This window comes from Zalophus californianus, chromosome 9 (genome assembly GCF_009762305.2).
Source record: "Zalophus californianus isolate mZalCal1 chromosome 9, mZalCal1.pri.v2, whole genome shotgun sequence".
Lineage (NCBI taxonomy): Eukaryota > Metazoa > Chordata > Mammalia > Carnivora > Otariidae > Zalophus > Zalophus californianus.
In genome coordinates, this window is record NC_045603.1 from 33,110,200 (window position 1) to 33,134,499 (window position 24,300).

The following is a 24,300-nucleotide window of genomic DNA, read 5'->3' on the forward strand; positions in this document are numbered from 1 at the left end:
TAACAAAAATGCAAAAAATCACTTGTAAATAAACCCTTTTCTGAGGAAATTACTTAACTTTGTAATCTAGGAAAGCTAGGGTAAGATCCAAGACAGAGAAATACATGGCTACAAGAAATAAACTTTCTAAAGATTTAAGTGAAAAGAATCCAAGCTATGTAACAGACTTAGAAAAGAATTAGTTTAAGTTAAATCAGGCTCTATTGGACCCATGACCTAGGTCCAACCCAGTGGACCCCATTGCCAGTCTGTCCCTCAAAGACTCAGGACCAGGCTCACCCCTATGGATCAAGTCACTAGGCTTGCCCCCAGTGCCATGCTAGACCCCAGTGCCAATCAAGCTCAAGGCCCAAACTGTCAACAAGAATATCATATCCGTAAGCTGCCCTTTAGAAATGAAGGCAAGATCAAGACTTTCCCTGACAAACAAAAGATTAGGGAGTTTATTACCACTAGACATACATCACAAGAAATGCTAAAAGGAGTTCTTTAAGTTGAAAGAAAGGATGATATAGCAACAACATTAAATATATGAAAGTAGAAAACTCACTGTAAAGGTCAGAATATAGTCAAATCCAGAAGACTCTAATATCATAATGGTGATATGTAATCCACTTTCAATTCAAGTATAAAAGTTAAGAAACAAAATAATTAAAAATAATTGTAGCTATAATAATTTGTTATTGAATGCTCAATATATAAAAGATGTAAATTTTAGCATCAATGACATATGTGGGAGGAGAAGTTAAAGTGTAGAATTGTATACAATCAAAGGTAAGTTGTTATCAACTTAGTAAAGACTTATAAGATGTGTTTTAAGTAAGCTTCATGGTAACCACAAAGAAAAAATCTATAGTAAACAAAAGATGAAGAAATCAAAACATACAACTAAAACAAATTATATCACAAAGAGATAATGAAAGGAACAAAGTAATTACAAAGTAGTCATGAAACAACTAACAAATGACACTAGTAAGTCCTTACTTATCAATAATTAAATGTAAATGGATTAAATTCTTCAAACAAAAGACACAAACTGGCTTAATGGATAGAAAATAAAATTCAACCAAATGTTACAGAGACTCACTTTATTTTTTTATTTTTTTTATAGAAGTACATTTGACACACAATGTCACATTAATTTCAGGTCTACAACATAGCGATTTGACAACTCTAAACCTCATGCAATAATCACAAGTGTAGCTACCCTCTGTCACCATATAATGCTGTTATAATACCATTAACTATATTCCTTATGCTGTTTCTTTCATCCACATCACTTATTTATTCCAGTTATCTGAGATAAATCTTCTTTATCCATTCATCGGTTGATAGACACTTGGGCTGTTTCCATAATTTAGCTATTGTAGATAATGCTGCTATAAACATCAGGGTGCATGTATTTTTTTTTTTTTGAACTAATGTTTTGCTTTCTTTAGGTAAATATCCAGTAGTAGAATTGCTGTATCATATAGTATTTCTATTTTTATCTTTTTGGGGAACCTCCATACTCTTTTCTACAGTGATTGACCCACAAGAGACTCACTTTAAGGACACATAGGGAGGAAGTGAAGGGATGGAAAAGGATATTCCATGGAAATGGTAACCAACACAGAGCAGGGATGATTATATTTATATCAGACAAAATAAACTTTAAGTCAAAACTGTCACAGAAGACAAAGAAGATCATTATATAATGATAAAAGCATCAATTCACCAAGTGGATATAACAGTTGTAAATATATATGCATGGAACAACACAACACCTAAATATGTAAAGCAAGTATTTACAGAACAGAAGGTAGAAATAGAAGCAATAAAATAATAGTAGGCAATTCAATATTCAGTATTCCACTTTTAACAAAGGAAAGGTCATCCAGACAGACATCAATATGGAAAGAGGATTTGAACAACATTCTAGACTAAATGATCTAAGAGATATACACATGTCATTCAAGAGCAGCAGCAGAATGCATATTCTTCTCAAGCACACAGGGAACATTCTGCAAGATAGAGCATAATTCTAGGCCACAAAACAGATCTTAACAAATTTTTAAAAATTGGAAACATATCAAGTATGTTTTCAGATCACAATGGTATGAAACTAGAAATCAATAATTGATGGATAATTGGAAAAACTCAAAAATATGTGGAAATTAAACAAAAGACTCCTGAATAACCAATGAGTCAAAGAAAAAAATTATAAAGGAAATCAATATATACATTTTTTAAAAAGCAAATAAATCAAAACTTATAGATGCAGCAATAGCAATTCTGAGAGGAAAGTTTATAGTGATAAATACCTACATTAAGAAAAAATTAAAATTTCAAATTTTTTCAAAGAAGCTATACAAATGGCTGGCAGGCATATGAGAAGATGCTCAACACTGCTACTCATTAGGGAAATATAAACCAAAACCACAATGAAATGCCATATCAAACCTGTTAAGATGTCTATTACAAAATGTTAATATGTAGAATCTAAAATAGTCCAACTCATAGAAGTAGAAAGTAGACTGGTGGTTCCTGGTGGTTGGGGAAATAGGGATATATTAGTCAAGAGGTACAAATTTTCTGTTATGCAGCATGAATAAGTTCTGGAGATCTAATGTACTGCATGGTGACCATAGTTAATAATACTGTATTGTATACCTAAATTTGCTAAGGAAGTAGATCTTAAATGTTCTCATCACAAAAAGAAAAAGTATGTGATTTTGTGGATATGTTAATTAGCTTTAGCATGATAATCATTTCACAATGCATACATATAACAAAACATCACATGGTAGATCTTAAATATATGCTAGTTTAATTTGTCACTAATACCTTAATAAAGCTGGGGGATAAAAAGAAATTTTAGGTATGATGTTTTTATCAAAAAATGAGTGTATTGCATTGTTTTGAATGTATTATATGGGAATTATATTGATATGTCTGGAATTTTTGTGTTAAAATTTTCAAATAAAAAATGAACACCTGAGATTATGATATACAAATAATAGACTATTTCTTTAATGATCTTATTAGCATTCTCCTTAGAAATTTTAATAGGACATATATGAGCTGTAAGGAATGTATACACCTATAAATAATTGTCCCAATAGCACAAACTAGATAGAAGTATGCTGCTATTTGCTGGCTAAAGATGACACATAATCCAGTAGGCAGCAGCCTCCTCTTGGGAAATCTTATGTTTGGTCCTTTAGATGTTATCTCACCATCGCCCATACACAGACACACATACTGAGAAAAAAAAGAACTGGATTGCTGGCTATTTAACACTTAAAAGAAGTAACATTTTCTCAACTTATTCTCTTGCATTTTAGGGATTTTTAAACACATCTGTAGTCCCCATTCAACGTGTGTAAGGTGCAATCAATTGAAATCTGTCTGATACTTCTACTGAAGTACCAAAAAGAAAAAAAAAAAGGAAAAGAGAATATAATTATGTTTAACCGTATTGCTTAACAAAGTTTGGCAAAAATTTTAAAAGCACTATTTTTCAGAAGTCAGGGTTTTTTTTTTTAATGTGTAAGCTTTTCTTCTTTTGAATAGCAAAACTGTCATGAAATAAAGAAGTAGTTTATTTAGTTTTTCAAAGCCTTACCTAATCGATTTAAAAACTCTCTTGAAAGAAGAATCCCTAAAATTAGTTTAAAAGGAAGAACACAAATACAATTTCATTTTGATTTATATTCACTCCTGGTTCCTTTTTTTTTTAATACTTTTTTCACTCCTGATTCTTCAGGCAGAACTTCCTCTCAAGTTTATTAAGAGCACCCATATTTTTCTTAAGTGGTTATTTTCTTGACTTTTTCTACTCCATTTGTTTAGACGAAGAGCATGTCTTTGAAATTCAAATATCAGGCTATATTTGAGAGGAAAGAGTGTGTGGGGGGGATAAATTTGAGAATCTGCAATTCTCATTTCATTCTGGCAGATAATTCTATTTTCAACTTAAAACAAGTAACAAAAATTTAGCAAAGAGGCAGAATGAAGAAATGGTAAAGCTGCCAACCTTGGTCCCAATTCAGGTCATCACTGTATGGATTCATTGTTTGGTGTGAAAATAATAGCCAAAACAGCAAGCATTCACTACTATGTAAGCACACAAACACATAAAAACACATTCAAAAGCCAAAGAAGAATGACGTCCTGTTGCCATGGCTTAACTTCAGTAGTTACTAACGTCAAGGATTGACTGAATGAAGCATCTTAAAAGTTGAGAAGAGAGTGGTCAGGGACTGGAGTTAGTTAAGATGTTGAAATCTCATCAGGTTGCTGATGGGGATATATTTGAATGTGGACTGAGTATAAGGTAGCCTTGCATCTTCACATGTATATCTGGGATGCACCTGAGATTTGTCTCTGTGCTTCCCATAATTTATTTCACAAGTCTTGCTATTTCAGGCCATGAATCCAGTTTTAGTCCTGGGTTTCCTTCGTTTATCATTTTAGAGAAGTAAATTTAAGGAAAAATATGTAATAGAAATTATTTTGCCAAGATTTATTCCTTCAAGGTTTAGTAAAGAGAAAACACAGTTTTATGATATAAAATGCTCAAAAAGTTAAAAATAGGAAGTTTTCATCAGAGAAAAGAAAAATTAGTTATTTTTCCCATTTACCTTGCTAATAGATCACCATATTGTTTAAGATGACAATAGACTTATCTAAATACCCACGTTTCAGTTTTAGTTCTGAAGGGGCTTTCAATGAGACATAAGGTGAAGTTGTAGGTTAGTGTCTAGAATAGTTCTTAGGGGGGCCCACCAAGTTTTGTTTTTGTTCTTGTCATGTTATGCCCTCTTCCCTTTCTATTTTTTGCTTCCTGAAACCTATAAAGGGTGGAACTAAAGTAGCAATACTTCAGACACTTTGAAGGTAGAAGCCACTGGCTAAGGGAGGAAAATTAGGAAGGCTGGGTCTTTGATGACCACAGAGCTGTCAGACTTCCTATCTCAATCTCATTTGGGCTATTTTATTTATTTATTATTTATTTGCTTGTTTGTTTACTTTTCTTTATTATTATTATTATTTCATGTCATTTACATTTGGACCTTACCTAACTTCTGGAAATAATCGCGAGGATAACACAGGTCATAGCACTCTCTGCAACAAACTTTCTTTGGTAATTTCAACTGCTAGTTTTCATTGGTTGTCTCCTATGAATCAGTCACTCCAAGTGCATGTTTCCTGCCAAGTCACACATCATGTATTCGTCAAATATTTACTGAGTCTGGCATTGGTTTAGGTGCTCGGGATAGGAGCAGAACAAAAACTTTTCCCCTATCATCATGAATTAAACTGACAAAAGACAGATTGATAGGGAAAAAGGCATATGTTTTTTTATTTTAATTTTACATGCATGGAGGCTCCACAGAAAAGAAGTGGACCCCCCACGACATGGTAGACTTGGAAGTTTATATAATAGTAACAAAGGGCAATAAACTATGGACTAGACAAGGAAAGGGGGACTTGGGCTCCCAGGAGGGTAAATTGTGGGAGGGTAAATAATATGGGGAAACTAATGAGAAACAAAGGCTATTTTAGTTAGTGGTTTTGTTGCTGTTGCTGTTTGTTTTGGTGAAGACTCATCTTGGTGCTGACTCTCCATCTTCTTCATGACCATAAAACTTCCCAGAGAAGGGATTTTTGGCAGTCTTCATTTCTCTGAGGTTTCTGCTGTTAATCATGTAAGGGGAACTGTGAGAAGGCTTCTTTCTGCATCTGTTGATTCTCAATTACCTTCAGCTCAACTAACCCACATTGAAAAGTGCCATATGTTAGGGTTGTATATTCTGATCTTTTTCAGGATATATCACAATATAAAAACTAACAAGGCATATGCCCTTGTGGGACTTAAGATTAATAATAATTTTGTCAATAGCCACAGAAATATATGAAAAATGATAACCGTGACACTTGCTAGGAAGGAGAGATACTCCTTACCACCACATATTGTTAAATGAGTGGGGAGTATAGTGGAATGAGCCAGGAATGAAACAGCAGGTAGAGTTCTCTCAACATAAGGGGAAATTACTTTAGCAAAGAATAAATATTTTCCATTAAAAAAAGCTCCATATATCTCTTAAATAAAGATAATATAAAATAGGGGAGGAAGTAGAAAAAGAAATGTATGAGATAGATCTGGTAATGTAAGATTTGAGTGAAGATTATACTAGCAAAAGAAATAGCAGAAGCCTGGTGTTTCTTTTTTTTTTTTTTAAGATTTTATTTATCTGTTTGACAGAAAGAGACACAGTGAGAGAGGGAACACAAGCAGGGGGAGTGGGAGAGGGAGAAGCAGGCTTCCTGTGGAGCAGGGAGCCCTATGTGGGACTTGATCCCGGGACCCTGGGATCATGACCTGAGCTCAAGGCAGATTCTTAACTGACTGAGCCACCCAGGTGCCCTGCCTGGTGTTTCTGAGAAAGACAAAAAAAAATTATTTTGGCAGGAGTTTGAATTTTAGATTTTAATTTACATTTGATAGAAATCTGTCAGAATGTTGTTGGTTACAGATTTATTTGGGGTGAACAAACATATTTTTAAGTATGTTTAATAAAGACAAGGGCATTTGGAAGATGGAATGATCAGATCTAGTTGGGTAGGGAAAAAATATGTGCCATTATAGATTCTTCTTTAAAGTAGACTTCTTTAAAGTATTCATTCTTTAAAATCTACCTGAAATATCCTTTCCTTTTTAAAGCTACTTTTATTTTACCCTCTTTGTGCTTTCTGCCTTGTTGAGGAAGTGTCTTCTCCCAGAGCCCCAAAGTTCTTTGTGTGACTCTTAGCTTACAGTTGCCCTCTCTGACCTTCAGATACTCTACAAATTCTCTATTACAACACTTTTCACATAGGGGTTCGGAGCACAAACTCTGGATCCAGACTGCCTGGTTTGAATCTATGCTCTTACACATGCTATGCAAATTGGGCCAATTATTTCTATATGCTCTAATTTTCTCATGTGTGAAAGGGGAATAACAATAACACCCATAGGGTTGTTAGAACTAAATGAGGTAATGTATGTAAGTAGCATAAAGCAGTGTCTGACAAATAAATATGACAAAAACAAAGAGTAGTTCTTTCTCTTATGATTACTGGTATATTAAATATTAGAAACAGCATCCATTCGACTGATTTGCTTGGTTAAACAAAACTCCCCTTGTAAAATATACTAACTGATGCTCACAAAGACATCTACTCTGTAGTTTATCACCTAAACACAGGATGCTTTTATGAGTGAATGGCTGTGCTATTAATAATTATAACCAGACAACAGTTAATAAACAGAAGTATATTTACGCTATTACCAGGCCAGTCTATTAAAAACCCACCACTCTGCACACATTGACTTTTTTTTTTTTGCACACATTGACTTTTAATTAATATCTCTACAAATATTTACTTAAAATTTTAACTACTGCTATCTATTCTACAGGCTTGGATTACAGCATTCACTTTGCAACGTTTAAAACATTCTTTTAATTGTAATCAGAATGCTGTGTCCAAAATGTACACTTGATAATATTTGTCCATGTTTAAATACTTCAGTAGTTTCTCTTTTATTCAGATTCTTCACCATGACCCTTATGGCCTGGTGTATGCTGTGCAGTTCATGATCAATATTGTCTTAGACTGCTTTCTTTTTTTGTGGTTGTTGTTGTTTTTTAAATATTTTATTTATTTATTTGAGAGAGAGAGAATGAGAGATAGAGAGCATGAGAGGGAAGAGGGTCAGAGGGAAAAGCAGATTCCCTGCTGAGCAAGGAGCCCGATGTGGGACTCGATCCAGGGACTCCAGGATCATGACCTGAGCCGAAGGCAGTCGCCCAACCAACTGAGCCACCCAGACTCCCTCAGACTGCTTTCTATCATGGTTTTCATCATCATCATCATCATCGCTCATTTTCCATGTACCAAGTCTTGTGCTGACTATTTTATGTGAGATTTCCTTTTTAATCCTGACAAAACATTGCGAGGTATTTTTATTATCCCTATTTATGAAATGGAGACACTGAGATGAAGAGAGTTTGGACTATTTGCCTAGTATACAATTTGTGAGAGATAGAGTCAGATTTCAAAGTTTGATAATCTGGTACCAGAGACCTTGACGTTGAACCTTAGCTTATATCGCCTCCCCTGATACATTGATTAAAAGGAAAATAAGCAACTGTATGACTTCATAAATGCCTCTTCCTGTCTTCCTCCTATTACATCTCAGACTCATTTCCTGGCATTCCCCTGCATCACACTAAACAATCTAGCCATTCTGATTTGACTTTTCTGTGCATGGAGTGCTTATTTTGCCTGTGGGCTTTCATACATGCCAGACCCTCTTCCTGGAGCATTGTTCCTGTTCCAGTTTACCTCGATATCTCATTGTCTGTGAAATGATGGATTCAAAGACACTCATTCTATTATTCTATTCATCATTCGTCCACTTTTCTTGGGTGCCCCATTCTCCTCTTGCAGTCATGGTATTGATCACATTCTATTTTATACGTCAATTTACATGTCTCAGTCTCCCACTAGATTGTAGGTCCTCTGAAGGCAAGTGCAATGTCTGTCCTCTCCACCACTGAATTACTAGTGTGCTGGCCCATAAAAGACACTTGAGATTGTGAAAGAAAAATTGTACCAGATGGTATTAAATAGTCAAGGAAGACTTAATTGAAGACTATTACCTAGGTGGGGGAGGAGTATTGAACTTAACTCTGCTGAAATAAAAAAATGGGAGATTTTTAAGAGCTGAGATGACTAGTGGAAAAAACACTGCAAGATGTTGGGGGAAGGTTGATAAATGTGATTAGGCCATCTGTGTTTGTTAATACTGCTTACTGAAGTTAAGCTCCTGCTCTCACATAGACACTCAGAGATAGAGACACTATCTTCTAATGAATACATACATCTCAAAAGGATGGCTTCCAAAGTCCTGGGGAAAGACAATCTGGGTTGTAAAACTGACAAAAGTTCAGGAGAATATTTATATCTCAAAGGAGCAGAAAAAATAATTTACAATTGCAAGTTGTAAAGTAAATGTTCTAAGAAAAGAGAGGTCAAGGGCTTAGGGTGAGGAAAAAAACCTTCCTAAAGTTTACTCTAGCTAAGATGAATTATAAGGCCATCTTAGTCAAGAACTATTTGTTGAATTAATGAATAATTAACCAGAAAATTTTTTTAATTTTTTTATTATTATGTTATGTTAATCACCATACATTACATCGTTAGTTTTTGATGTAGTGTTCCATGATTCATTGTTTTCGTATAACACCCAGTGCTCCGTGCAGAACGTGCCCTCTTTAATACCCATCACCGGGCTAACCCATCCCCCCACCCCCCTCCCCTCTAGAACCCTCAGTTTGTTTCTCAGGGTCCATAGTCTCATGGTCTGTCTCCCCCTCCGATTTCCCCCCCTTTTTTTCTTCCTACTATCTTTTTTTTTTAACATATAATGTATTATTTGTTTCAGAGGTACAGGTCTGTGATTCAACAGTCTTATGCAATTCACAGCCATTAACCAGAAAAATTGAACACTCCCTTATACAGTAAAACACTCTTGACATGTAGTGATTAAGGATTATTACATGACTTTGTATTTATATAATTTAAATAAAGTGTTCAACAATACACACATGACATTTGGCTTTTTTAATATCTAAACTAATTGTTCTAATTACTTTTCATAGTTTTTTCTAACTCATAAAAAATAAACTAACATTATTATATGGTACTTCATAAATAAAGTTTAATGTTTTATTGAACATTTTAGTTCTCCATTTACTGAAGCTTCTAAGAAATTACTGGTAACATTAAAGTACATTGTAAATAAATAACTCAGTATAAACACAGTACCTAGTTAGAGCAGAAATAATAATTTTATTGCCTGCTAACTGAAGTTCTTGCATATTTTAAATAGTGTTTAATGTTGCTTAAGTTATTGTGGCTGTAAAGGACATACATCCAATTTAATTAAACCTGTGCAATTTCAAAGAAGGTAAATTTAGTAGCTATATTTATATTCTCCAAAGTGTCACTGGATATGTTATTGATGTTTTCAAAGTATATTTGCTTTAATTTTTATACATTTAGAATACTATGAATCACCTCATATACAGGACAACAGTTAAGTTAGCTAAGTCTATCATATTGTACATTCTTTAAACTATGTTTTGTTTTTTTGTTTTTTTCTTTCCAGCATCATCCTTGTCTCTCTCAAATTCAGGTGCCCAACCATTGTGCGTGTTTATGAAGGTTAATCCTAAACCTGAATTTCATTCACTGACCACAGGCATAGTTGAATTTCTACAGTAATGAGTTCATTGGGTAGAAATTTTGCAAAGATATGGGGGGAAGAGTAGGGGCAAACATTATCTACATTTGAAAAGACCAAATTTACAAATCAGTACTCTTTAATTCAATTTTTTTTTCTCCTTGACTAACGGGGGGGTTTATTTGTATGCATTCTAAGTGGCAGTGCCATGGGAAACTAAGATTTTTGTCATTTTGATTTAACACAGATTCACCCAGAAAGCACAACCCTGATTTTGCCTGAGAAGGACTTCCAATAGAACCTGAAATGTGAGTACTGTTTATTTGTGCTATTGAATTCTATGCTATATAACTGACTCAGTGATATGACGTGGCCCTTATTAAGATATGTAATGAAAGTCTTGATTAAGTGTAATTGTAGACTATAAGAAGTGCAGAAAGTGAAAAGTGATGTCTGTTTTATCGTTCCCTTTAAAAGAATTTTCATAGTTAATGCTTAACATCAAAGAAGACAATACATTTGTGCTATTCATGGACATTCAGTTTAAAGCATATAGTTGGTATAGTTTTGTTATTCTGATGTATCTGTGGTTGATAAGATATGTAAATAAGGTCTTACAAATACATATCTTTTGTGTTATATTGAGCATAATTTATTTTTCATCTTTTCTATGATCAACATCCCTATGTGCTTAGAGCATATATTTGGCACTCGGTTTTTCTCTGGGGTTTCCAAATGGAATGCATAGTCTGCTAAAGGTAAAAGCTCGTTGTGCCTTTTTTCCCCATTCCGTCATAGATCTGTCTTTCAGCTACTTACTAGCTGTTGGCATCTTTTCTCCCTGTTTGGCCTCTGATAAGTTGTCTTTAATAGCCTGTTGTTTGTTCTTGAACTTTGCCATGGCTGCAACTCTGGGGTATCAGAACTGTCAAAAATAAAAGCGAAAGAGCAAGAGGCACCGAGCCTATGGAAAGTTAGAGAAGACATAAGGCCTGGTATTGATTGATGAATTTCCCACTGCAGATAGTTTTCACTTTATCCCATTTGCTGTCACAGTACACAGTACCTGAAATAATAAGGAGATTTTTTTTTTTCCCTCAATAATGGACGATGGGGGCTGTTCGCTTTGTGAGAATCTGCCACGGCAACAGGCCGTGTGGCTTTATCTTTGAAAGTGAGGGTGAAACAAGCTTGCCTGGCTGCAGATAAGCGACTTAGAAGGAATCCTATTCAGATGTACCTGTCACTAATTTTTCTGGAGGTTTTGTGATTCATACATACTGTTCTGTGTGCAATGGAGCATTAAATTGCTTTCCTCTGGGAGCAGGTCACATTCAGGGGTCATCAGACCTATGCCGTGGGATGGTACACGCTTGATTCATATAGCTTTTTGCTGCTGAATTTTTATCTATTAGAAAGCTGGTAATTTGAACATATGTTAGATGATCTCTTGCAACATTTCAACAGCAAATGGATTGACAAAAATTTAACTATCTATTAATATGCAAGTGTTTGTAACAAAAAATTAATCATCTTTTCTGTTAGCACAGTCATTTATTCTGATGATTAAGTAGTTTAAATATGTTTCCCAATAATGGCCTAACTCTTGATTAATGCATTTCCATGGCTTCTTTATTTATTTAAACAAACAGATACGTATTTAAGTGCATTAATTTTACTGAAAAAAAAATCAGATCGTAGATCTGATTTTAATCAGGTCTCACCAAAGAAAAAGCTTTAGAAAAAGCTTTAGAAAATAAAGATTTTTCTTTTCCCATTTACAATATAGTTTTCTGCTGTGGAAATTCCACTTTATTACCCCATAAGTATTTTGAGAGAAAATGGCATACCTTGGAAAATGAGACAGACACTAGTTCAAATTTGAAAAGGACATGCAAGAGATGCTTATTTTTATGTGTTAAAATTGTGCTGAGAGACTTCAGTACAGATCTATCTTTTTGGATGTGGGATATTTAGCAAATGCAAAAAAGCTTTTTTTTATTATTTCCATTATGTGGCATATAAAACTAAAACCTAATATCTTCCCTTGGGTTTTAAGAGTGTTCCATTTTGTGTAAAATTAAGTCAATAAATGGCAAAGAGGCAGTTAAATGAAAGCAATCAAAGAAATCTTTTTAAAGTGTTTTTAGCATGCATGACAGCAGTCTTAACGGTGGGTAAAGTAACTATATAAACTTATATGTTTTCTCTATTTTTTTAATTTAACATTGTTCCTTATACTCTCTATTGCAATCCAAAACAAATGATCATTTCATGAAGTAGCAAAAGGAAAACTCTTCCAACTGGATAAAAATGATGACTTTATGCTGCATTTATATGGTACAAGTCTTTTGATATTTGTCCTACTTGTGAAAATGTAGAACATTTAACATAAACCAGAATTTTCTTATTAATGAATTAAAGCATAAGTAGGGCATTACTGTGAGAACTATTCTATCATTTATGCATAATATACAGTATTTAAATAAGATATTCATCACATTTCCCAATCTTTAAATTACCCTGTGACCTTAAAACCTTATAAGGCCTCCTAATAAGAGTGTGAAATAAATCTATTTAATAATATTATTTTAGGATTTCAACATGTTCTGTTAAGCATTTCTCTGTTTAAAAAAGAAAGAAAGAAAGAAAGAAAAACAGTTCATAAACCTAAAATATATACCCATATACTATATGCAAAGTACATATAATCAGGCATATTTCTGCCCTCTTCTTTCTATTCTAATTTTTTTTTCTATTGAGGATGAAAAAAAGTCTAAATTTTGAAGTTCAATGTCTTTACACAAGCTTATTATATACTTCACTAGGAGGTATTTCTTTTTAAAGAAAACTATTTAAAAACACAGACTAAATTCATATTATTTTTAGAGTAATTCAGACAAAACTGTTTTGTTAGAGAAAGAGGATTTAAGGATTTTGTTGTAATGATATTTTTAAACAGTTCTCTGTATCACAAAGTTTCTTCTGTTCTTTACATGAATAGCTCCCCACCTTTCAGACTCTGCTAAACTAGCTTAAATATCATTTTTTTAAAGGTCTTTTTTAAGCATCCAACCTAGCTATCACCTCTTACAGAGTTCTTTTTACTTCGTGGCATTTACCATAATTTTTAAGCATTTTATGTATATTTTATAAAAAATAAAACTAAATATAGAGAGAAGAGAGAAAAATATTTACTTGTTTATTTTTGTGTCTCTTACAAAACTTAAGCACAATATTTAGTGCTCAGCATAGTGCCTGGAATATAATAAATAGTATAATTTGTTGAACGAGTAAGGTTGGATAACGAAAACCAAATCATTCTATAAACAGGAACAAGAGAAAGGTAATGCATATGTCAAATACATAGTACCAAATATGATATACTCACCAGTTTATTTAACAAAATAATTACAAATACACATTGTATACAAATAGAGAAATCAGCAAGCTTCAGGCTTCACTAGCTTCCTCACTATACAACTAAAGCCTACCAAAACTTGTTAAATATTAAGTGCCATGACACACATAACTAGCATTGTCTAAGAATAGTTATGAAATATTCTGTGGATATCTTTTTAAATAGTTTAAAGAAAAACAATAAAGATCTATGGTTATTAAAAACCCACTTATTTTTACAATCATTTATCGAGATGACTGTATATGTATGAAACTGCAAAAGTCTATAGATTTACTATTATAAATTGTTAACTCTCATTTCATAAAAATCAATATATAGTAAGGAAATTCAATATACACTTTCAAAATACAGTAGAGCTTTATTTATAAAGAGAAGCTGAAATTGAGCTGACACAAGCTTTGAAGAAAGCTGGAGGAACTCTTGACACAGGGAATGGCCATAGGAAAATCATGAAGAAAGTATTAGTAAGAATTAGTTGCTTATCACTTATCTTCCTAAATATAGGTGGATGTATTAGGTTATGTTTGGTTATGAATGGACATTTTATTTAAAGGTAGATTAGAACAAGATTGTGGAAGATTTTACACTAGTTTAAGGAATTTGGGATTCTGTTGGCATGTAGCTATGTCCCCTGAACATGTCTAATCTCTTCTTTTAGAAGCATAGAAAATAAGAATGTGGTTATGTTGAATGGCAGTCCATACAGAACAATCTGGTTGTAGGTACTACAGGATTTTCCTTTGGTATGTGCTATATATATACATGCACATATATGCACCCCCAGATGTATGTCTGTAGTTTGCGTGTGTGTAAGTGTATGCACTCCACTTAGTCTGGCTTCACTTTACAAAATAAATTAAAGGAAGAATCATTATCAATATGTATAGAAACTGCTAATGACTTTGACAAATACTAGATAAACTAATAAAGCAGGAAGCCTGAAATAAAATATTAGTAACAGAAGGCTTATCTCTGAGAGACACACTTGAGGAAATACTCATAAGGATGATGGCTTGTAAAATGCAAAAAAGAGGTCAAATATTTAATTAGACTTTGATGAGCAAAACAGCCAGATACCTATAATCTGTTAACTTCCTGAAACATGTTCTTTATACTATACACAGTGAAACATGTAAATAGAAATTTTGTGATCATTTATTTTTTGATAACTGATAATAATCTCTTTGAAATTATCAAAGAAATTTGGAAAATATTATGCCAAATACCTTTTTTTAAAGAATGAGAAAGTACATTAGCCTATTTTTTAATTTTAATTTTTTAATTTTAATTTTAATTTTTTTATTAACATATAATGTATTATTTGTTTCAGGGGTACAGGTCTGTGATTCATCAGTCTTACACAATTCACAGCGCTCACCATAGCACATACCCTCTCCAATGTCCATCACCCAGATTAGCCTATTAAAAGTCCAAAGAATTCTTAAACTAACAGTTGGTGTTTAACCCAGTACTTACCAAACTAATTGAATCAGGTTACCTTTATTTCAGGGTCGTGATCTTACCATGATCCCATGTTGCCTAGAAGTAAATTTAGAATATCATTCTCTGAAAGCATTTATAGTAGGAAAAGTAAATGCAAACTGTTATTGTTTGGTGTTTTATGTATTATTTAAGAATCTTGGCATATTTCAAGATTCCCAAGTCGTTCTCCTATATTTTCATCTAGAATCTTTTTGTTTCTAGCTTTACATTTATTTTTTTTCCTTTAAATTTTTTTATTGTTATGTTAATCACCATACATTACATCATTAGTTTTTGATATAGTGTTCCACGATTATTTGTTTGTGCATTACACCAAGTGCTCTACGCAGAACATGCCCTCTTTAAAACCCATCACCAGGCTAACCCAGCTCCCCCACTCCCCTCCCCTCTAGAACTCAGTTTGTTTTTCAAACTCCATCGTCTCTCCTGGTTTTTCTCCCCCTCTAATTTCCTCCCTTCTTCTTCCCCTCCTACTACCTTTTATTTTTTCTTAACATATATTGCATTATGTTTCAGAGGTACAGATCTGTGATTCAACAGCCTTGCACAATTCACAGCACTCACCCTAGCACATACCCTCCCCAATGTCTATCACCAAGCCACCCAATCCCTCCCACCCCCCACCAGTCCAGCAACCCTCAGTTTGTTTCCTGAGATTAAGAATTCCTCATATCAGTGAGGTCATATGATACATGTCTTTCTCTGATTGACTTATTCCACTCAGCATAACCCCCTCCAGTTCCATCCATGTCATTGCAAATGACAAGATCTCATTCTTTTGATGGCTGCATAGTATTCCATTGTGTATATATACCACATCTCCTTTATCCATTCCTCTGTCGATGGACATCTGGGCTCTTTCCACAGTTTGGCTATTGTGGACATTGCCGCTATAAACATTGGGGTGCACGTACCCCTTCGGATCACTACATTTGTATCTTTGGGGTAAATACCCAGTAGTGCAATTGCCGGATCTTATGGAAGCTCTATTTTCAACTTTTTGAGGAACCTCCATACTGTTTTCCAGAGTGGTTGCACCAGCTTGCATTCCCACCAACAGTGTAAGAGGGTTCCCCTTTCTTCACATCCCCGCCAACATCTGTCGTTTCCTGACTTAATTTTAGCCATTCTAACGGGTGTGAGGTGTAGATCACTGAGGTTTGATTTGGATTTCCCTGATGCCCAGCGATGTTGAGCACTTTTCCATGTGTCTGTCGGCCATTTGGATGTCTTCTGCCCATTTCTTGATTGGGTTATTTGTTCTTTGGGTGTTGAGTTTGATAAGTTCTTTATAGATTTTGGATACGAGCCCTTTATCTGATATGTCATTTGTAAATATCTTCTCCCATTCTGTCGGTTGTCTTTGGTTTTGATGACTGTTTCTTTTGCTGTGCAAAAGCCTTTTTTTTTTTAATTTTTTTATTGTTATGTTAATCACCATATATTACATCATTAGTTTTTGGTGCAGTGTTCCATGATTCATTGTTTGTTCATAACACCCAGTGCTCCATGCAGAACGTGCCCTCCTCAATACCCATCACCAGGCTAACCCATCCCCCTACCCCCCTCCCCTCTAGAACCCTCAGTTTGTTTTTCAGAGTCCATCATCTCTCATGGTTCGTCTCCCCCTCTGACATACTCCCCTTTTCTTCCTCTCCTGTTATCTTCTTCTTTTTCTTTTTTCTTAAAATATGTTGCATTATTTGTTTCAGAAGTACAGAACTGTGATTCAACAGTCTTGCACAATTCACAGCGCTCACCGTAGCACATACCCTCCCCAATGTCTATCACCCAGCCACCCCATCCCTCCCACCCCCAACCACTCCAGTAACACTCAGTTTCTTTCCTGAGATTAAGAATTCCTCATATCAGTGAGGTCATGTGATACATGTCTTTCTCTGATTGACTTATTTCACTCAGCATAACACCCTCCAGTTCCATCCACGTCGTTGCAAATGGCAAGATCTCATTCCTTTTGATGGCTGCATAATATTCCATTGTGTATATATACCACATCTTCTTTATCCATTCCTCTGTCGATGGGCATCTTGGCTCTTTCCACAGTTTGGCTATGGTGGACATTGCTGCTATAAACATTGGGGTACACGTACCCCTTCGGGTCCCTACATTTGTATCTTTGGGGTAAATACCCAGTAGTGCAATTGCTGGATCGAACGGTAGCTCTAATTTCAACTGTTTGAGGAACCTCCATACTGTTTTCCAGAGGGGTTGCACCAGCTTGCATTCCCACCAACAGTGTAGGAGGGTTCCCCTTTCTCCACATCCCCGCCAACGTCTGTCGTTCCCTGACTTGTTAATTTTAGCCATTCTGACGGGTGTGAGGTGGTATCTCATTGAGGTTTTGATTTGGATTTCCCTGATGCCGAACGATGTTGAGCACTTTTTCATGTGCCTGTTGGCCATTTGGATGTCTTCTTTGGAGAAATGTCTGTTCATGTCTTCTGCCCATTTCTTGATTGGATTATTTGTTCTTTGGGTGTTGAGTTTGATAAGTTCTTTATAGATTTTGGATACTAGCCCTTTATCTGATATGTCATTTGCAAATATTTTCTCCCATTCTGTCGGTTGTCTTTTGGTTTTGTGGACTGTTTCTTTTGCTGTGCAAAAGCTTTTTATCTTGATGAAATCCCAATAGTTCATTTTTGCCCTGGCTTCCCGTGCCTTTGGCGATGTTTCTAGGAAGAAGTTCCTGCGGCTAAAGTCGAAAAGGTTGCTACCTGTGTTCTCCTTTAGGATTTTGATGGACTCCTGTCTCACGTTTAGGTCTTTCAACCATTTGGAGTCTATTTTTGTGTGTGATGTAAGGAAATGGTCCAGTTTCATTCTTCTGCATGTGGCTGTCCAATTTTCCCAACACCATTTGTTGAAGAGACTGTCTCTTTTCCATTGGACATTCTTTCCTGCTTTGTCAAAGATAAGTTGACCATAGAGTTGAGGGTCCATTTCTGGGCTCTCGATTCTGTTCCATTGATCGATGTGTCTGTTTTTGTGCCAGTACCATACTGTCTTGATGATGACAGCTTTGTAATAGAGCTGGAAGTCCGGAATTGTGATGCCGCCAGCTTTGCTTTTCTTTTTCAGTATTCCTCTGGCTATTCTGGGTCTCTTCTGGTTCCATACAAATTTTAGGATTATTTGTTCCATTTCTTTGAAAAAAGTGGATGGTATTGATGGGGATTGCATTGAATGTGTAGATTGCTCTAGGTAGCATTGACATCTTCACAATGTTGGTTCTCCCAATCCATGAGCATGGAACGTTTTTCCATTTCTTTGTGTCTTCTTCAATTTCTTTCATGAGTATTTTATAGTTTTCTGAGTACAGATCCTTTGCCTCTTTGGTTAGATTTATTCCTAGGTATTTAATGGTTTTGGGTGCAATTGTAAATGGGATCGACTCCTTGATTTGTCTCTCTTCTGTCTTGTTGGTGGTGTATAGGAATGCCACTGATTTCTGTGCATTGATTTTATATCCTGCTACTTTACTGAATTCCTGTATGAGTTCTAGCAGTTTTGGGGTGGAGTCTTTTGGGTTTTCCACATACAGTATCATATCATCTGCAAAGAGTGAGAGTTTGACTTCCTCTTTGCCGATTTGGATGCCTTTGATTTCTTTTTGTTGTCTAATTGCTGTGGCTAGGACTTCTAATACTATGTTGAATAGCAGTGGTGAGAGTGGACATCCCTGCCGCGTTCCTGACCTTAGGGGAAAAGCTCTCAGCCTTTCCCCATTGAGGATGATATTCGCTGTAGGTTTTTCATAGATGGCTTTTATGATATTGAGGTATGTACCCTCTATCCGTATACTCTGAAGAGTTTTGATCAAGAAAGGATGCTGTACTTTGTCAAATGCTTTTTCTGCATCTATTGAGAAGATCATATGATTCTTGTTCTTTCTTTTGTTAATGTATTGTATCACGTTGATTGATTTGCGGATGTTGAACCAGCCTTGCAGCCCAGGGATAAATCCCACTTGGTCGTGGTGAATAATCCTTTTAATGTACTGTTGGATCCTATTGGCTAGTATTTTGGTAAGAATTTTTGCATCCATGTTCATCAAGGATATTGGTCTGTAATTCTCTTTTTTGATGGGGTCTTTGTCTGGTTTTGGGATCAAGGTAATGCTGGCCTCATAAAATGAGTTTGGAAGTTTTCCTTCCATTTCTATTTTTTGGAACAGTTTCAGGAGAATAGGTATTAATTCTTCTTGAAATGTCTGATAGAATTCCCCTGGGAAGCCATCTGGCCCTGGGCTTTTGTTTCTTGGGAGATTTTTGATGACTGTTTCAATTTCCTTAGTGGTTCTAGGTCTGTTCAGGTTTTCTATTTGTTCCTGGTTCAGTTTTGGTAGTTGATACATCTCTAGGAATGCACCCATTTCTTCCAGGTTATCTAATTTGCTGGCATAGAGTTGCTCATAATATGTTCTTATAATTGTTTGTATTTCTTTGGTGTTGGTTGTGATCTCTCCTCTTTCATTCATGATTTTGTTGATTTGGGTCATTTCTCTTTTCTTTTTGATCAGTCTGGCCAGGGGTTTATCAATCTTGTTAATTCTTTCAAAGAACCAGCTCCTAGTTTCGTTGATCTGTTCTACTGTTCTTTTGGTTTCTAGTTCATTGATTTCTGCTCTGATCTTTATGATTTCTCTACTCCTGCTGGGTTTAGGCTTTATTTGCTGTTCTTTCTCCAGCTCCTTTAGGTGTAGGGTTAGGTTGTGTATTTGAGACCTTTCTTGTTTCTTGAGAAAGGCTTGTATTGCTATATACTTTCCTCTCAGGACTGCCTTTGTTGTATCCCAAAGATTTTGAACAGTTGTGTTTTCATTTTCATTGGTTTCCATGAATTTTTTTAATTCTTCTTTAATTTCTTGGTTGACCCATTCATTCTTTAGTAGGATTCTCTTTAGCCTCCATGTATTTGAGTTCTTTCCGACTTTCCTCTTGTGGTTGAGTTCTAGTTTCAAAGCACTGTGGTCTGAAAATATGCAGGGAATGATCCCAATCTTTTGGTACCGATTGAGACCTGATTTGTGACCTAGGATGTGATCAATTCTGGAGAATGTTCCATGGGCACTAGAGAAGAATGTGTATTCCTTTGCTTTGGGATGGAATGTTCTGAATATGTCTGTGAAGTCCATTTGGTCCAGTGTGTCATTTAAAGTCTTTATATCCTTGTTGATCTTTTGCTTAGATGATCTGTCCATTTCAGTCAGAAGGGTGTTAAAGTCCCCCACTATTATTGTATTGTTGTCAATGTGTTTCTTTGCTTTTGTTATTAATTGCCTTATATAATTGGCTGCTCCCATGTTCGGGGCATAGATATTTACAATTGTTAGATCTTCTTGTTGGATAGACCCTTTAAGTAGGATATAGTGTCCTTCCTCATCTCTTATTACAGTCTTTGTTTTAAAATCTAGTTTGTCTGATATAAGGATTGCCACCCCGGCTTTCTTTTGGTGTCCATTAGCATGGTAAATGGTTTTCCACCCCCTCACTTTCAATCTGGAGGTGTCTTTGGGTCTAAAATGAGTCTCTTGCAGACAGCATATTGATGGGTCTTGTTTTTTAATCCAATCTGATAGCCTGTGTCTTTTGATTGGGGCATTTAGCCCATTTACATTCAGGGTAACTATTGAAAGGTATGAATTTAGTGCCATTGTATTCCTGTAAGGTGACTGTTAACTGTCTGTTGTCTGTGTTCGTTTCTGCTCTTTGCTGCTTTTAGGTTCTCTCTTTGCTTAGAGGACCCCTCTCAATATTTCTTGGAGGGCTAGTTTCGTGTTTGCAAATTCCTTTAGTTTTTGTTTGTTCTGGAAGCTTTTTATCTCTCCCTCTATTTTCAATGATAGCCTAGCTGGATATAGTATTCTTGGCTGCATATTTTTCTCGTTTAGTGCTCTGAAGATATCTTGCCAGTCCTTTCTGGCCTGCCAGGTCTCTGTGGATAGGTCTGTTGCCAATCTAATGTTTCTACCATTGTAGGTTACATATCTCTTCTCCCGAGCTGCTTTCAGGATTTTCTCTTTGTCTCTGAGACTCGTAAGTTTTACTATTAGATGTCGGGGTGTTGACCTATTATTATTGATTTTGAGAGGGGTTCTCTGTGCCTCCTGGATTTTAATGCCTGTTTCCTTCCTCACATTAGGGAAGTTCTCTGCTATAATTTGCTCCAATATACTTTCTGCCCCTCTCTCTCTCTCTTCTTCTTCTGGGATCCCAATTATTCTAATGTTGTTTCGTCTTATCATATCACTTATCTCTCGAATTCTGCCCTCGTGATCCTGTAGTTGTTTCTCTCTCTTTTTCTCAGCCTCTTTATTTTCCATCATTTGGTCCTCTATATCGCTGATTCTCTCTTCTGCCTCATTTATCCTAGCAGTTAGTGCCCCCATTTTTGATTGCACCTCATCAATAGCCTTTTTGATTTCGATTTGGTTAGATTTTAGTTCTTTTATTTCTCCAGAAAGGGTTTCTCTAATAACTTCCACGCTTTTTTCAAGCCCAGCTAGTATCTTTAAAGTCATGATTCTGAACTCTAGGTCCGACATTGTACTAATGTCTGTATTGAGTAGGTCCCTGGCTGACGGTACTACCTCTTGTTCTTTTTGCTGAGGTGATTTCTTTCGTCTTGTCATTTTGTCCAGAGGAGAATAGATGAATGAGAGAACAAAATGCTAACAGGTTTACAACGTCCCCAGCAAATATACTGTATACAAATCAGAAAAGACCTGAAACCAGGGGAAAAGAAAGGGAAAGAAAGAAAAAAGAAAGAGAAAAAGAAAAAAAAAGATAATAACAAAAACAAAACAATACAAAAAAGGCAGACTATGATCAAATATGATCAGGCTAGTGCATAGATCAGTGCCACACACTAGATTTTCGGCGTATTTTGGTCTGTTAGAAAAAAGTGCCTCCTAAAATTTTAAAGGAAGAAAGACATATATGTACAAAATAAGGGTTGATACAATGAAGGGATGGAAGATGACTGTAAAGATGAAAATTATAAAAGATTTTATAAAAGGACTTGGTAAGATAAGTTGTTTGAAAAAAGAAAGAAGATTTAAGAAAAAGAAAAAAAAAGGAAAAAGGGAGAGAATGTGATCAGGCAGGAGACTAGAACAAAGCCATACACTAGTGATTTAGGGTATATTTTGATCTGTTAGAAGAAACTGTACCTCAAAATTTTAAAGAGAGAACAACTTATATATATATATGCCAAAAATAAGGGTAACTACTATGAAGGGATAAAATATGACTCTAAAAATGAAAAATAAAAAATGTTTTTTTTTTTTTTTAAAAAGGGATTTATAAGATGTTGGTTGAAAAAGGGAAAAAGAAAAATAAAAAAAAAAACAGTCAACAAAAATTAACTTTGATGAAATAATGAATCATGGTAAAAAAAAAAAAAAAAAAAAAGCCATGAATCTATGTGCAGTATTCCCCTAGCGCTGGAGTTCTCCTATTCTCCTTGATCAATCAACTTGGTCTTGGCTTGCTGGCTGTTTGTGTTGATCTTCTGGGGGAGGGGCCTGTTGCTGTGGTTTCCAAATGTCTTTGCCAGAGGCGGAATTGCCCCGCCCTTGTCGGTCCGGGCTAAGGAAGCTGCTCCGGTTTGCTCTCAGGAGCTTTTGTTCCCTGCACGCTCTCGGTACAGCTTTGGAGGACCAGGGCAGTAATGGTGGCCTCCCAATCTCCACTCGGAGGAGCCGAGAACTTGGGGCCCCGCTCCTCAGTGTGCCCCCAGAGAAAAGCAGTCACTTCCGTGTCCCCGGTCTCCGGCCGCACTCTGTGCTCACCCGGCCCGTGATCGAGCGCTGCTATCTCTGGCACCCGACCCCGCGCGGAGTCTCCAAACCCAGCAGATCCCTGCAGTGCGTTCCCGCACCGCTCCTCCCCGGGAAGGAAGGGGAGTCTCCCCGGATCTGCTGCTTGTTGGGTCCCTGCTGGGGGAGCCGTGCCCCGACTGGGCCGCAGATCACAGTTTATGGCAACCCCGAGCTGAGAGCCCGCGACTCTGCTCCGTATCTGCAGCCGGCTTCCCTGCTCCGATACCTGGGAGCTCTGGCGCACTCAGGCACCCCCAGTCTCTCTGTGACCCCAAGGGTCCTGAGACCACACTGTCCCGGGAGGATTCCACCCCCCGCTTAGCCACTGGAGCGACGTCCCTCCGCCGAGCCAACTTCTAAAAGGTCCGATTTTGTGCTCCGCGGCTCTAGCACTTGCCAGAAGCGGCCGGCGGAGGCCCCTCCCCCGCCGTCTATCCTCCCGAATATCGCCTCGGATTCACTTCTCCGCACGCCCTACCTTCCAGTAAGTGGTCGCTTCTCTGTTCAGAGAGTTGTTGCTACTCTCCTGTTCGAGCTCCTGTTGAGTTCGTAGGTGTTCAGAATGGTTTGATCCCTATTCAGCTGAATTCCTGAGACCAGATGAAATCTAGGTCTCCTACTCCTCCGCCATCTTGCTCCGCCTCTCTCTAGCTTTACATTTAATTCTATGAATCAGCTAATTAATTTTTGTGTATTGTAAAAAGTAGGGATCAAGAATCATTTTTAGCTCAGACCTTGTTCCAAAATTCATTGAAAGTATTTGTGAGAGCTTTTTACTCTTCTATTCATCTATTTGTGTATTATTAAATACTTGAAGTATGCTGTTGATATTTGTCTGTTATTATAGATTAAGAGCAAGTTTTGAAATATGTTAGTGTAACTACCAAACGTATTATTTTTCAAGATTATTTTGACTGTTCTAGATCCTTTTCCATTTCAACTTAGAATCAGCTAATATTCTTATGATATTTTGATTGAACTTGTACTAAAGCTAACAAATGAAGAAGAATTAATATCCTAAAAATATTGAGTCTTCCCCTTTATGAAGATGGCATAGCTCTTTTTATTTAGGCCTTATTACTTTCTGAAGCAATTCATAGTCTCCATAATAGGGATCCCCCACATATTTTGTTGGATTTATTCCTAATTGATGTTTATTGATGCTGCTATTAATGTTAACATTTTAATTTTTTCATTTTCCATTTTAGTATATAGAAATAAAATCAATTTTTATGCTGACCTTTTATCCTATGG

The 24,300-nt window shown here is 36.0% G+C and overlaps 1 protein-coding gene across 3 annotated transcripts in view; it reads left to right on the forward strand.

Annotated features, from left to right (window-relative positions):
• MGAT4C (MGAT4 family member C) overlaps positions 1-24,300 on the forward strand; it is a 1,006,121-nt gene that overhangs the window by 653,512 nt on the left and 328,309 nt on the right. For all 3 annotated transcript variants that reach the window (XM_035721958.1, XM_035721959.1, XM_035721960.1), the window contains one exon: positions 10,524-10,584. The gene's annotated coding sequence lies outside the window, so the exon portion shown is untranslated. The remainder of the gene's footprint in view (positions 1-10,523; positions 10,585-24,300) is intronic.